General features: G+C 46.5%; 1 protein-coding gene across 1 annotated transcript in view; it reads right to left on the bottom strand.

Moving 5' to 3' along the window:
- TMEM184A (transmembrane protein 184A) overlaps positions 1 to 5,883 on the bottom strand; it is an 89,922-nt gene extending 84,039 nt beyond the window's left edge. The window contains exon 1 of the mRNA XM_068246766.1: positions 5,649 to 5,883. The gene's annotated coding sequence lies outside the window, so the exon portion shown is untranslated. The remainder of the gene's footprint in view (positions 1 to 5,648) is intronic.
- Positions 5,884 to 15,835: the final 9,952 nt, after the last annotated feature.

Raw genomic sequence — 15,835 nt, 5'->3', positions numbered from 1 at the left:
AAGAAAAAAAGGAACACAGCATAGTTATTAGTGTGCTTGGCACTGTACATACACATGTCTATCTCATCATGTCACATGTCACCTCGGTTGTCCTTTAAAAAGGAAATCAATATGGCAGCCTCCATATACCTCTTACCTCGGGTTCGTTTTAACCCTATGTCTGCTTCCATGGAAGCTGGAAGTAGATACTGCAGATTTATTGCAGGATTTGTATCAACTGTAACAAAGAAATGTTTTTACTTTAAAGGTTATTATGCTGTTGCTTATCTTTTAGAGCAGAAAGAAAGTTCTGAGTTCAAGTCTGCTTTAAAGAGTCTCAGAGATGAGTCTTCCTGTCCCCCCCCCCCCACACACACACACTTACCCGGGGCTTCCTCCAGCCCCATAAGCATGGCTGTGTCCCTTGCCGTCCTCCTGCGATCACCCGTTCAGCCGCCATCAACTCCCGGTACATGACTCAGTCTGACTGAATGATGTCAGCTGCCTGCCTTCTGCACTTGCGCAGAAGGTCAGCCGCTGACGTCACTGAGCCGCTTACCGGGGCTCACCGCCACTGAACGACACATCATAGGAGGACGGCAAGGGACACAGCCATGCTTATGGGGCTGGAGGAAGCCCCGGGTAAGTAAAAAAAAAAGGCAGGAAGACTCATCTCTGAGTCTCTTTAAAGGGGAACTGAAGTAAGAGGTATACGGAGACTGTCATATTTATCTCCTTTTAATCAATACCAGTTGCCTGGCAGCCCTGGTGATCCTCTGCCTCTAATACTATTAGCCATAGCCCCTAAACAAGCATGCAGCAGATCAGGTGTTTCAGACTTTAAAGTCAGATCTGACAAGACTAGCAATGCAAATTTGTGGCTATTGAGCACTGGATGCTTTGCTTGGACAAGGGCACACAGCTATGCAAACACATGGAATGGTTAAATGTTCAGCTATACTGTAGATAAACTAATTGCTGTAGGACAGGGCAGGCCAGGAAGTTTAGTGTGAGGGGATAGGAACGGGGTTCTGCTAAAATATAGCTGAGTGCCAAGTGAAAATATTAGGTAATGAGGCAGCAGGGAGGTAGGTTGGTGTTCTGAAACACAGGTGGCGACATCTTTAGTACTGTCAGATACAGCTCTGTGGAATATTAGTATACTCAAGTGTTCCAAAACCAGTACAAAATATACCTGGTCTCCCAAAATGCGCTGGGAGGAGAAATAGGCATAACTAAACAGCCTAGGCTGTGACATCACTGGAAGGGCAAGACTACATACCACTATACAACAAACCCAGCGGGAAACCTCATAGGGAAATTCGGCTAACGTGATTGGTTGCTGTTTAAACAGTTCTCCAATCACAGCTCCCTCTACAACTTTAAGGTGTCGGATACTTAGTAATAAACTATGCCAACACTTTTCAGCCAATTACAATGCTTCAGGTTGAGAGAGCGTTGTGATTGGAGTAATGTTCCCAATTAGGTTTTCTGCTTGGTCACCAGTCACCTAAACCATACCGTGCTAGTCTAGTTTAACCTCCCTGGCGGTAAGCCCGACCTACGCACGGGCTAGCTGCCGGAGAGGATCACATGGCCCCCGGAGGATTTTTTAAAAATAAAATTTAATCTAAATGCTTCAGCTAGCACTTCGCTAGCTAAATATGCCCCCCAAGTCCCTCCATTCTCCCCCGATCGCCGCCGTTATACGTACCCCAAGGGATCCTGCGATGCCGCAGCCTCCCAATTAGCTCCAGGCTTCGCTATGGAGAGGATCGGGACTGCGCATGGTGTCATGACGTCATGTTCGATCGTCGCCATAGCGACGACTGAAGCTGAATAGTGAAGCTGTGCCTCTCGCGGGATCGCAGACGGGTATATATTGCCATCGGCGATCAGGGGGAATCAGAGCGGTGCCAGGGGACTTGGGGGGCATATTTAGCTAGCAAAGTGCTAGCTTAAGCATTTAAATCAAATTTTATTTAAATAAATCCTCTGGGGGCCATGTGATCCTCTCCGACAGCTAGCCCGAGCGGACGCAGCCTCTAAAACTGCGTACCGCCAGAGAGGTTAAAGGAACCAGAAGGAAACCTCACAGGGAAATTCCACTAACATGGTTGGGTGGACTGCACCCTATCGAACTTTCAAAAGGTGTCCACTAACTATACAATTTGCCGAACGATCATTCGTTTCTGATCATTGGTATGATCGATTGGAAACAATCGTCCAGGCCCACTAACGGACAAAAATCTCCTAACCAATCCGATCAGATTAAAGAAATCAATCCGATTTTCAAATCAATCCCGTCAATATGATCGGTTTGGTTAGGAGATTTTCTTCCGTTAATGGTCCTAAACAATCTTTTCCGATCTAATATACAAATGATTGGAAACAAAACGATGCATTGTATGTTGTGCATTGTTTAGGTTTCAGATAGATTGTAGTAAACTACGCCCACACTATTCAGTCAATCACAACGATTTGTGCTGTAGAGGGTGCTGTGATTGGAGAACTGTTCCCAGCTGGGTCACCTAAATCATACTAGCTCCTGACCCAATTCCAGACTGTATACAGGTTGCATTAAATGTACACAGAAGCCAAAATCATCATCATCATCATCATCATCATCTGAGGCTTCTTTCAGCTAAAAGCACGATTTCACAATCTGTCTGCTTTCAGGTGCTTGTTAGGGATTGGTCCTGGTTATCGAGAGACCACCCCCCATAGTGACATCTGAGCACGGGTGCGCTCAGACCAACATATTGAGGTTTTCTGCCGCGGAGTACCACCACCCCATGTCAAGTGCTGACACATGTGGCTGCATTTAAATGGCGGTAGTGGGCGACAGACGGGACGCTGAACTGCTCGAAAAGTGCGCAGTTTATTGACCTACTCTAACAGTGAGGGTTGCTGACAGGCTACAATAGCAGCCAGGGCTGGTTCACACTGGGGCGCTTTTCAGAGTTTTGGTGATCGCCGGCAATCAGCAAAAGCATAGTGCATAAGTATCCCTATGGGATCATTCCCACTGCACCAGTTTGCGATTGATTCGCATAAATTCTATTGAAATGGGAATCACAATTGAAAATTGCTGCAAATGAATCCAGGCCTTGTGGTGGGTGTGTGCACACAGTTACTGCAATAGCACAAATACTATTTTACTACCCTTTCAGCTCCTTTAAGGGCCGGTTCACACGGCACAGATCAAAAAGTAATCCATGTAAAAAAAACTGATCCTTAAAGAGAGTCTGAAGCCTCTTAAAATTCCTCTTTTTATTTAACAATCCCCTTCTACACTATCACCCCATCTAAAACGCTGCTATCCCGCGGCAGAACACTGTGTTAAACCCCCCAAATCCCCGGGGCAATGTTGGGGGAGCGCTTCCTAGTAGAGGCAGAGCTTTGGGCTGTAGCTCTGCCTCTACTTCCGTCACTCGGCGCTGATCACCGCCTCTCCCCGCCCCTCTCAGTCTTCTTTCATTGAGAGGGGCGAGGGAGAGGCGGCGATTAGCGCTGATTGATGCAAATAGAGGCAGAGCTAAAGCTCAAAGCTCTGCCTCCCCGGGCAGCAAAATCCCCTGATGCCGAAGCTAGTCGGGACGAGAATGGGCAAAGCTGTAACCACGCAAGTATCCTACGGAGTACCACTGAAGTGGGAAGTCTGTTTGCCGGAGGGGGTCCTAATTATTATAGAACCCTCGGAATGTGAGTAGATCTTGCTGTAATTGTGAAGTTTGTATAAGGAATAAAAAGGATTTTTTTTTATCACATCCACTGAGAGTATCCCTCTTTCTCTCTTGTGCACGGAGTTGGCACATACAGGTTGGAACTGACAAGAGGGAGGGATCTCTGGGGGTGGAATATTTGCAACATATGCCTTATCAATGCTGGAACACCTAGCGCCGCGCCATCTATTAGACAAAGATCACTTTTTATATTGCATCAGTTTTTCACCCGTGACCCTCTGTTCCGTAAGCAATCGGTAAATGCGACACAGTTGATCCAGGAAAAAAAGGCAACCTCCCCAAACGTGCGCTCCCTTGGGTGGATAAACAGACCCTATTGAGTGGAGTCATGTGAAAAAATCTCATTGGTTAAAGAGAATCTGTAAGAAAAAAAAACCCTCTGAGGGATACTTACCTCGGGAGAGGGAAGCCTCTGGATCCCAACGAGGCTTCCCCCGTCCTCCTAAGCCTCAACGATCCAGTGTTGGCTCCCCTGAAACCACAACCGACTCAATATTTACCTTCCCCAGCTTCTGCGTAGGTGCAGTAACCGCTTTCTTGATCGAGCTCAGGGATTGCCGAGCCCGATCAGGTCCACTCTACTGCGCAGGCTCAAGTCGCCTGCACAGTAGAGCAGACGATATTGGGCTTAGCTATTTGCCTGAGCTCGATTGGAAAGCCGCTACTACATCTGCGCTGGTACGCATTAGGTAAATATTTACCTTAGCGATGTTCAGGGGTTGCCAGCGCTGGATCACCGAGGCTAAGGAGGACAGGGGAAGTCTCATTAGGAATTAGAGGCTTCCCCCTACTGAGGTAAATATACCCCTAGGTTTTTTTTTTTTTATCATACAGACTTTCTTTAAAGGGAAGGTCCAAGCAAAATAAAAAAAATGAGTTTCACTTACCTGGGGCTTCTACCAGCCCTATGCAGCCATCCTGTGCCCTCGTAGTCACTCACTGCTGCTCCAGTCCTCCGCCTGCAGCTAGCCGACCTCGGAGGTCAGCGGGCCGCATTGCGTACGTTTTTACGCATTCCCGCTAGTGCAGGAACATTAACACATACATTTTTACGCATTAGTGGTGCAACGCGTAAAAATTTACGTATTGAACCAGTAACGCATAAACATGTATGTGTTAATCATTAACACATACATGTTTATGCGTTACTGGTTCAATGCGTAAATTTCTACGCGTTGCACCACTAATGCATACATGTTTATGCGTTACTGGTTCAATGTGTAAATTTTTACGCGTTGCACCACTAATGCGTAAAAATGTATGTGTTAATGTTCCTGCATTAGCGGGAATGCGTAAAAACGTACGCAATGCGGCCCGCAGACCTCCGAGGTCGGCAAGCTGCCAGCGGGGGACTGAAGCAGCAGTGAGTGACTACGAGGGCACAGGATGGCTGCATGGAGCTGGTAGAAGCCCCAGGTAAGTGAAACTCATTTTTTTTTATTTTGCTTGGACTTTCCCTTTAAGATAGGATACATTTGCATCCGTTAGGATCTGGCCCGGTCCATTAAACAGACCCTTTTTTATGCCCCGTGAACCAACCCCAGCTGTGTTTCAATATCACAAATACATACACAGTCTAATAAACAGAGTTTAATAATCTCATACCAGGTTTGCAAACAGCTTAGAAGTGAATCAGGCCCATCATCTGAAATCAGAAGTGTACAGTAACCTACTGGCCTTGCTAAGTTTTCTATAACCAGAGCATAACTACCCAGCAGTACATTATCTTAGGGTTAAATGGCACCTGTTACATTACTGGAAATAAGTAATTTGCAACAATCATGACAAAACTTCTGTAAAAATCATGAACAAGCCCTTCTCAGGCAATGTATTGTGCTGTCAACCAGGAAGAGCAGCACAGCAGTTGTGAGTGGATAACAGAGCAGCAGAGCAGGTAAGAGGATTGCAGACTTGTTACAGTACCTGGACAGCGAGAGATACTATCAGGATCCGGGAGCTAGGCTGGCACAGATCTCCCTGGCATTGGCACAGATCCTCTAGCTGGCTGCAGCACAGAGCACACTGAGCAATGATAGTTCCAGAGTGGTCGGGACATGAAAGGTGTCGATATGGCAGACCTCCCCCAGGGCTCTTCCTGCGTGTCATGCATGCACCGCCCGCACTGCCCTCCTATATAATACCTTGCCTTTTCTGCAGCGCTTTCCCAGCCCAGCCACGAGCTACCTGCCGGGGAAGCCACGCCCGCTGCCCCAGAAGCCACGCCCTGCACCGGTTCTACCACTGGACACAGCAGAGTGTCGCCTCCCAATATAAACACGGGACTGCAGGAGTCCTGCCAAGTATTTGCACAGGGTTACCTCTCCTCCTGTGCAATCACGGCATACATCAGCACTCTCACGCCTGTGCTTGGCTGCCCAATTAAAGAAAATTATAACCTGTTGTACTTTTCTATAAATATGTGCCGTGCAGAAGTTCACTACTAAAAATAAATAATAACTGATCTGACTTTGCACAGCTCAAAACTGTCTTTTGGAAGCAACACCATTTCCTTCTTTCCTATAACTCTTTTCGGTCTGAATGTATAGTGATCCCAAACAGCATAATTAAGCAGAGTGCTGCCTAATTAAATATTATAATTAGGCACTATATCCTACATTCCCCCCCAAATAATTTATTTTAGCATGTGTCCCATAAACATACCCCCTTCCATATAACATATTTAGGCAGAGTGCCCCCACAAATATGTACAGCATGTACTCCCAAATCACAAAGGTTATGTCCCCCTAAAACAAGGCAGCGTGCAGGGGCGTAGCAATAGCCATTGCAGCCATAGCAACCCCTATGGGGTTATTAACTTTCCTTTGTTTCTCCACCCACTGATTTTGTCTCCTAGCCCAATGACTATACTCAATGTCAGGGGCGTTGCTAGCCCCAAAGATCAGTGGCATGTGCAATCAAGAGAGAGAAGTTGATTGGCACAAGATGCTTGCAGACTGCAGACAGGTAGGGGCTAGCAGGTCACTCTAGTTGTACCTCCAGACAGGTGAACTGAACTGTAATCCATATAGTAGAACCAAAAGCATCCGGGCACCAACAACAGCAATAATGCTTAGTAGACCTTTAATTCATCCCCATACCAATTGACAAACAAGTGTAAATGCCTAACGTCGTTTCACAGGATAAACCTGCTTCCTCAGAGGCAACCAGTAACACAGTACTGGTTGCCTCTGAGGAAGCAGGTTTATCCTGTGAAACGTTAGGCATTTACACTTGTATGTCAATTGGTATGGGGATGAATTAAAGGTCTACTAAGCATTATTTCTGTTGTTGGTGCTCAGTGGCATGTGCCCCGGATGATCTATGCTGGAGTGCCCCATATGTCCCCTAGGCAGAGTCAGCTGTGATGCCATAATAGTGGTGCGGTGACCAGACGTCCTGCTTTAGCCGGGACACGTCCCGCCTTAGGGGTCCGCTGTCCCAGGATGCCTTGCTTCCCGGGAAACGTCCCGCTTTCAGCAGTGGGACGTCCCGGCCTCGGGACTCTGGCCACCGTAATTGCAACTGGCAGCGGCTTCTATTAGACGCCGCGCCAGTTCGCAGCCCCACTCCAGCCTGCATAGTGTTCGGCAGGCGAGCAGGGCTATGGGAAGATGGCGTCCGAAGCCCTGTACTGGAGACTATTTGTGTCTCCAGTACAGGGCTTGGGCGCCATCTTCCCATAGCCCTGCTATTCCATCAGCGTGGGAGACTGCAGGAGGAAGATCTAGGAGGAGCTGCGCGCCAGAGGCTGGCGGCGTGAGGGGACTTCTGTCAGGTGAGTAAATTCTTTTTTCTTTTTGCAGGTGTTATGTTGCCCACGTTGCATTTATTTACTGCTAAAATGTTGCCCACATTGCGTTTATTTACTGCAAAAATGTTGCCCACATTGCATTTACTTACAGCTAAAATGCTGCCCACATTGCGTTTATGTACTGCTAAAATGTTGCCCACATTGCGTTTATTTACTGCTAAAATTTTGCCCACATTGCGTTTATTTACTGCTAAAATGTTGCCCACATTGCGTTTATTTACTGCTAAAATGTTGCCCACATTGCGTTTATTTACTGCTAAATTGTTGCCCACATTGCGTTTATTTACTGCTAAAATGTTGCACACATTGCGTTTATTTTCTGGTGAAATGTTGCCCACACTGCGTTTTATTTTCTTGTGAAATGTTGCACACATTGGGTTTTCTTTTCTGGTGAAATGTTGCCCACATTGCGTTTTATTTTCTGGTGAAATGTTGCCCACATTTGGGGTTATGGTATACTAATAAATAGCATCACACAGTTTCTGCACACCCATGATGCGAATCCTCGTGTCACCACATCATGGCGGAAACACTACATTCTTATGCCTCGCTGTTACACCATTACGTTAGCTCCGCCCACACAATGTCATAGCCACGTCCATTTTTTGGTGCGGCGTGCATACTCCAATTTTCGGCGCGCCCCCCAGCCTTTTTTGGGCACAGCACCCCCCCCCCCCCCCCCAGGTTAAACTCAGAAAAATCTGGTCACTCTAATTGTGGGCATGCTGGGAGCTGTGGTGCATCAATCGGGGATATGCTGGGTGCCTCTATGTGGGCATACTGGGTACTGTGGTTCCATGCTGAGTGATGTGATGCCTTTATGGGTGCCTGCAGGAAGCTGTGGTTCTTCTATGGGGGCATGCTGAAATTTGTGGTGCCTCACTGGGAGGCCCATGGGAGGAGGGGGTCCACTAGAAGGTCAAGGAATGCTGTGGGGGCACTGCTAGATAACCTGGTGGCAGGTCAGCCCACCCAGCAGAAAGCCAGACCAGCCAGTACAGAAGCCAGGTAACTGCCTAGTTATGTTGAAGTTGCACTGTCTATTTATGTAATATGCTGCATTTATAGATTTATTTTTTTGTATTAATGGAGAGGGGGCTTTAGCCAACATTTTGCTGAGCAGGCCTACTTAGACCGCTGTTAAGTTCATGTAAATTTGGCTCCACCCATGGCCACACCCACATGGTGCCTGGCCACACCTATTTTCAGTCTGGAGTGCCTGAAAGTGCCCCGGATCTCTTAGGAGTCTAGCAGCGCCCCTGCTCAATGTACAGTGCATTGCATGGGAATGTAAACTGGCCAATCAACTCATATCCATAGGTTTGGGGCAGGTGGCATTGCTCAAGAGTACCAAGTTCTGAGGGCCCCATGAAAATGTATCTTTGGGGCCCTATAATTTCAAGATATACGCCACTGGCAGAGTGTGTCCCCACATAAAGTAGTAAGGCACTGGTGGTGCTCAGTAACAGTTTTAATTAAAAAACAAAACAAAAAAACATACTTGCTTTTTAGCTTACTTGCGTCCTCCAGGCCCACGTGCACAGGAACTATATGTACTTAGCCTATTCAACAGAATCAGATTCTCTCCTTAAAGGAAATGTTAGGTGCAGAAAAAAGTTGATATGTACTTACCTGGGGCTACTTCCAGCCCCAGGTAGTCCTTCAGTTCCCTCGATGTCCTCCTGGTACGCTGCGTTGTGCCACTGTCACCAGAAGTGCTGTCCCGGCTGCGCATCTCCTCGATTGCACTGCAATGGCTATCAGCATTCTGCACATGCACAGTTCCTAAAACTTGCAACTGGGCACAACGCTTCTGGCCTCAGGAGCACGATCTTGAAGGTGCGCACACCTGGAGCCATGCATGTGCAGTGGCCAGTCACGGACTTTAGTTGGGGGCAATACGGTGCAGACCAGGTGCACAGCAAGGGACCTGATAGACTGGAAGATATTATATATAATTATATACAAAGAAAGAGCTAGTCCCACACAGGACCCTCCTTGCTTCATGTGATGTTCCTGGACCAGGCAGTCCCACTGACAGGTAAAACAAAAGTTTGGTTTCTTAAAACAAAAATAATTTTTCGATAATTCAGGTTGGAGTGAGCCTGAGATGTCTCCCAGTGCATCACTGCTGAATATATGCAAATTAACCATTTTACCATTAGCAGCTAAACACACCTCCAGAACCGCTGGAATGCAATGATGTGTCAGCTTGTTAACTTGTACAGAGCCATAATAATCCAACATGCATAGACTGTTTTGGATTGTTTGATCCTCATCAGTGCATGGCATAGATTAATTTGGCTCTATGCAGTAGGGCTTGAAACACCGAGAGGTACAGACTAACCAGCAAGCTCATGGTGACCCAGAACTCATTGGAGTGTGTAAGGGACTGCAATGGTCCTAAAAGACCCCTTACTAAGATGTTAAGTTTTCTTAACATCTTAGTAAGGGGGCTTTTAGGACCATTGTAGTCCCTTACACACTCCAATGAGTTCTGGGTCACCATGAGCTTGCTGGTTAGTCTGTACCACTGACAGGTGAAAGCCTATGCCTTCCCCCCCTTTTTCCACCCCTGACTTAATCTGGAGATGCTTTGGAGGTACCTTCCTTCCTGTCTAATACTTGGCCCAGCCCTGGGAACAACTTAGAACCATCCTTGAGCTACTGCATTAGTTCTTCATTGGTGCTATGGTTACCACCACTATAGGTGCTTTTCTTGGTGGCACTCATTAAAAAAAAACAGTTCTCCCTACTGTTAAGTAGACAGTGCAGGAAAGAGAAGGTTGCACTGGGCATGGATGTAATTAAGGTGCCAGGAAATTTGGGAGCAGGGCAAAGCTGGAAAATGGCTCACCCTGCTCCTGCAAAAAAACCCAGCGGCGTTAACCACTTCAGCCAAAAGCCATTTTCACCTTTCAGCACTCCTCCTATTCATTAGCCCATAACTTTATCACTGCTTTTCACACGAGAATGATCTATACATTTTTTTTCATCACAAATTAGGCTTTTTTGTGAGCGATACTTGTTTTCAGTAGTTACTTTATTCTCTATGTATTTCATAGACAAAAACAAGGAAAATAAATTAATACACTATTTCTCCAACTCCATCTCCTATAGTTTTAAAATAAGCAATGCTACTATAAATAAAACCCACCCATTTTATTTGCCCATTGGTCCCGGCTATCACAACATTTAAATTACGTTCCTAGTACAATGTATGGCAGCGATATAATATTTGGAAGTAAATGTGTATATTTTCTGCTTTGGGTTTTTTTTGTGTAGGTCAATTGCAAGCTTTTATGTTCTAAAATAACAGTAATACACCCTCATGACATACATATTAACAAAAAGCCCTAAGTCCCTATTTATGGATTTTTTCTTTCTTTTTTTATGTGATTGTTTGATAACTGGGTTTGGGGGGGAGGGGGCTTTGGAAGGGATTTTTAAAAATATGTGGTGTGTGTAATTTAACTTTTTGCCACTAGATGGTGCTAGAAACACTACCCTGGTTTACCAGGAAGTGTTTAACTTTTTTTTTTTTTAAACTTTACTTTTGTTACATTATTATGAATGGACATGACCCCTGAATGGGGTCATATCCATTCATTCCATGCACTGCGATTGGTTCTTGGAACCCTCGGTTCCCTTCCCCAATTGCCAACATGGAAAAGACCCCAAGTATGAGTGACAGATGAAGAGACAGAGGGCACACAGACTTGGTAGGTGTCTATCTGGATGACTATAGTCATCCAGATAGACTGAAGGGGTTAATTACTATTTTCCCTCCAGGCTGCCATGGACTCTGGGGTAAGAAGTAATTTGGATGCTGTCTTTTGATGGCACCCAAATTACTGTCTGAGCACAGTTATAGCCATAATTCCCATTACGGCCTATGGTGGCGCATGATGCACCCCAGCACCATTTTTTGTGCACTGGGGTCTATGGTTCCGTAGCAGTGACACGATTGGCTGGTGCAGCTGTATAATGAAGCTGGTGGGTTTTTAAGGCACAGGAGTGTAAGGTTAGTGTACCTTTTCTGATCAGTAGTTTAGCCAGTATGCTGTAAACACAACTTTACTCTATAATGAACCTGCTCTCACTCATGCATCCCTCGCACCAAATGACTGTAGATGAACAATGATTTTACATTATTGGAGAAGTTTTCGCTTCTAGATTAATTCTGTTTTGCTGTTATTTCCATTGATTGCTTCATCGTTCGTCTCGCATCTCCCATTTGTCAAACAGGAAAAAATACATTTTTATGTCCCTGCAGACAAACAGCTGCAAATACATAAATATAAACGTGCGGATGAGACATTATTATCCAGCAGCAAATAAAAAGTTACTTTCTGATTTATTTATGGTGAAATCTACAGAAAACAATCTTGTATTTGTATTGATTATTTTTATATGTCTGTAATGCCTGGAAAAAATAAAATTCTACAAACCACGACTGCATTTGTAAGCGGCATCATAAACATAAAATAGAGCGATGGCTGTAGCACCTCTCTCAGGCCTTGTTCACATTGCATTTCATTCGCGTGTCCATCCGCGTTGGGTTTTGAGGCGTCTTTTTTCGTTTTTGTGCTTAGATGTTTTCTAAGCATTTTTTTCCAAGCGGTTTTGTAATTCACTCCCTGACTCAAGTCAGGAAGTGAACTCTTGGACCCGGAAAATAATTAATACAATGTATTTATTCTTAACGTGAGTGCAATCGCCCTAATGCGCGTTTTTGTACGCGTTCGACGATTTTCCTATACCTACCATTGAGGCAGAATTGCCCAGAAAATGGAACACGCACCGTTTTCCTAACAGCACCACGCAGGACCCGCACTGATATGAACCTTCTCCTAGACATTCATTGGCAGCGGTCAGGCGGGCGAAAAAAAACCCGAAGACGCCTGCAGTGTGAACAAGCCCTCAGGGCTGATTTCGCACGTTCTGGTCATTTTTGTAGTGGAGACAAGAAGGATGAAGAAAGAAGGTGTTGGCTGCAGCATGATTGGTGGAATCTAACTCCTCGTTTTCACCATCCATGGAGGCGCAGGCACTTTCATCCATCAGTCATGTCAGAAAGCAGCTTCCTAATAATAACATTTTATTTCTGAATGGTTTTGTTTTAATTAGCTCTATTAAAGCGGTGTGCGGGGAATGGAAGCATCCTGCAGATGTATTGGTTTGAACAGAATTCCCACAATGCGTGGTACTCATATAGGAGCCTGGAAACAGGAAGCAATCCTTTTCTAGCCACACAGCTTCTAACGAGAAATTGCTTAAATGCATTAACGTTTCAGCAGGTGGACTCGCTAGCGATGAAAACAAAGTTGTTTCAGTGTTACATGAAAAGCTGGAGCTGGCAGGGAAGCAATATTGCTAGGAACGCCATTTAATCTAATGCTAATACAGTCACACGACGACTCCGTAATAATAGTATCATTAGTATGGAATTGCCCCAGGTGTCATAGTCCTAATGGTCACTGAAAACTCCCCCATTACTTCTTCTCACAGCTGTCACTAAGGAAAACACTTTTTCTCTGCACAATTAACCCGGCTTTAGATCCTGTTTGCTTTGCTCAATAGCCTGGGCGACATTGTAGTGATCTGTACTATTTGCTCTGTTGTACACAGAGCTCTGTGGTCTGTCTTTCAGCAGCAAGATGTTTGATGTAGCTCTGTTGTAGCAGTTCTCCCTTTCAGGCCATGTCTGTGTAGAAGCACTTGATCTACATCACAATGAGTAATTTACTTTCCTGTCTGGTTAATTTTATAATTGAAAAGCGATTAGAAGACGTACATGAAATAGAGGCGCCTAGAAAAATGGGCACAAGATAATACCGATAGTGAGTGATGGCCGGCCAGCGGCGCACGTCCTTGGTCACGCACCTACGGTCAGAAACACTCTGTGCATGCGCACATCACGACTGCGTAGATCATGCACATGCGCAGAGCACTTCTGGCAGCACGATCAAGGATGTGCGCCATCGGCCAGCGCCTGTACATTACTTAACCTCCCTAGCGTTCTGGACGAGCTGAGCTCGTCCAGTAACGCCGCTGTGCACCGCTCCAGCCCTGGTGGGCAGATTTGCACAATTTTTTTTCAAACACGCAGCTAGCACTTTGCTAGCTGCATGTTTATTTCGATCGCCGCCGCCGCTCGCCGCCGATCCGCTGCGAAAGAGGCCCCCCCCCCCCGCAGACCCCTTGCGCAACCTGGACAATCACCGCCAGGCTGCGCTATGGGGTGGATCGGGACTCCCTGTGACGTCACGACGTCGATGACGTCACTCCATTCGTCGCCATGGCGGCGGGAAATTCCGTTCAGAACGGGTTTTCCTGATGGGCATGATCGCCGGCGGCGATCGGAAGGGTGGGAGGGAGGGAGCAGGGAATCATGTAGCTAGCAATAGGCTAGCTACATGATAAAAAAAAATTGGGAGAAAAAAACCTCTCCCGCGGCCGCACGAATCAGAACGCTCAGCAGGTTAAAGACCTCGTTGACCTGGAAGTAGCTGCAAGTAATGTTTGTTGGCAAACAGTTCATCATAGGACCAGGCGAACGGTTTGTTCCATCATTACCGATAGTGTTAGATAACTACTATCACTCTCTGTAACCTAATTCTCACACTAAAGGTAGCTATACATCAGGCGACTTGGTGGCCGAGCTACCATCCGATTCGATTATTATAATCAAATTGATTGAAAATCTGTGCCCCCAAGTGCATGCCTGACCAACAATGCGACCAATTTCGAGACAAAATAATAATACAGTAATCGCATAAGTCGGTCCCATACGCTGCAAGATGTAGGGCTGATTTGCTCGATCAGGTGTGCGCCGGTAACAGCATGCAATATCGGGACGAGTCAGCAACCCCGGCACTGTCCCCCCTAATGTTAAAATGTCTTACTGCCCCAGTGCTATCCCCCTATTGTTAAATGCCCCCCTGGTACCCAGTGCAAGTTATACATTACCTGGCTCCGGGCAGGGCTGGGTGGCCTTTGACGCCACAAGCCACAAGTGCGTCAGGCAGCATAGGCCCAGGGGCGGCATCCTGTCCCCCATGATCCTGATCACCCGCCTGCCTCCCCCTTCAGCTTGTGTTTGTGAGCTGGTGGCCGCTTCCTCTAGCATAGTCCCCGGGTGGCTCCCTCTCCTCAGTCGGCTGCAGTCACAGCATCGCGACCTGCGACTGCTGTGTGCAGAGGAAGCAGGAAAGCACTATACATTCACCTCAGCGTCCTTGCAGCCTAATGCAACCCTATAGGGAAGTTCATAATTCCCACGTTGTGGTACGCTGCGAAGGAGGTCCCTAAACTAACGCTAGTGAAGAACTACGTTACTGCGGCGACCAGCGGCGACCCGGAAGTCACATTGACGCAGGGATTTTTAAAAAAGTGACGTCGCAAAGTTTGAGCATGTGCGGAAGCGTACTTTGATTCTGTGCACTTCTGCATACCCCAAAGCAGGAAGTGACCGCAAGCATGTGTCACTTCCTGCAAGCGTGTCACTTCCTGCTTGGCTGATGGCCAGACAGGAAACACCACATATTAACAGGTGTTCAGTGAAGGCCTGTCTCTGGCGGTGCGGTGGACATGACGCACTGCATTGCAGCCGCCAGTTTGCAGTGTGAAACCGGCCTCATTGTTTTTTTCTCTTAAGTAAACTATAGCTTCCTTAAAGGACACCTGAAGTGAGAGGAATACAGAGGCCACCATATATAAATTTAAAGAATACCAGTTGCCATGCGTCCTAATGATCTTTCAGGCATCAGGAATGTCTGAATAACCCATGTGGCTAGTCAGATTTCACTCAGAAACATCGGATCTGTATGCTTGTTCAGGGTCTACAGCCCAAAGTATTAGAGGCAGAGGATCAGCAAGATAGCCAGGCAACTGGTATTGTTTAACCTCCATAGCGGTATGATTATGTCCGAATTTTAAGGTCTAAAGATGGTGCAATTTTTTTCACAAGCTTTTAGACCATAAAAGCAAGAAAACAAATTGTACTGCTGGATAGATCTGTAGCAACCCACCTCCTCTTGTCCCAGCACTGCAATTCTCCCTCCGTTCACTGGGTGGTGCTTTACCCCTATAGTGAGATCGCCTTCTGTCGTCATGACGACAGACGGCATTCTCACCAGAGGGATTGAGAGCCTCCGAGAAGAGAAATGGCTGCCAGCGTCTGGATCCCGGGGGAGGTGAGTTGCAAACGTCCGCTGTGCACAGGCACTGCACATACCTCCTGGCGGCTACCACGAATCAGACGTTACAGCTGGGGGATACCGCTCTGAGCTGCCGA

The sequence above is a fragment of the Hyperolius riggenbachi genome, chromosome 7 (genome assembly GCF_040937935.1).
Source record: "Hyperolius riggenbachi isolate aHypRig1 chromosome 7, aHypRig1.pri, whole genome shotgun sequence".
Lineage (NCBI taxonomy): Eukaryota > Metazoa > Chordata > Amphibia > Anura > Hyperoliidae > Hyperolius > Hyperolius riggenbachi.
This window is presented reverse-complemented; position numbering and strand designations above follow the sequence as displayed.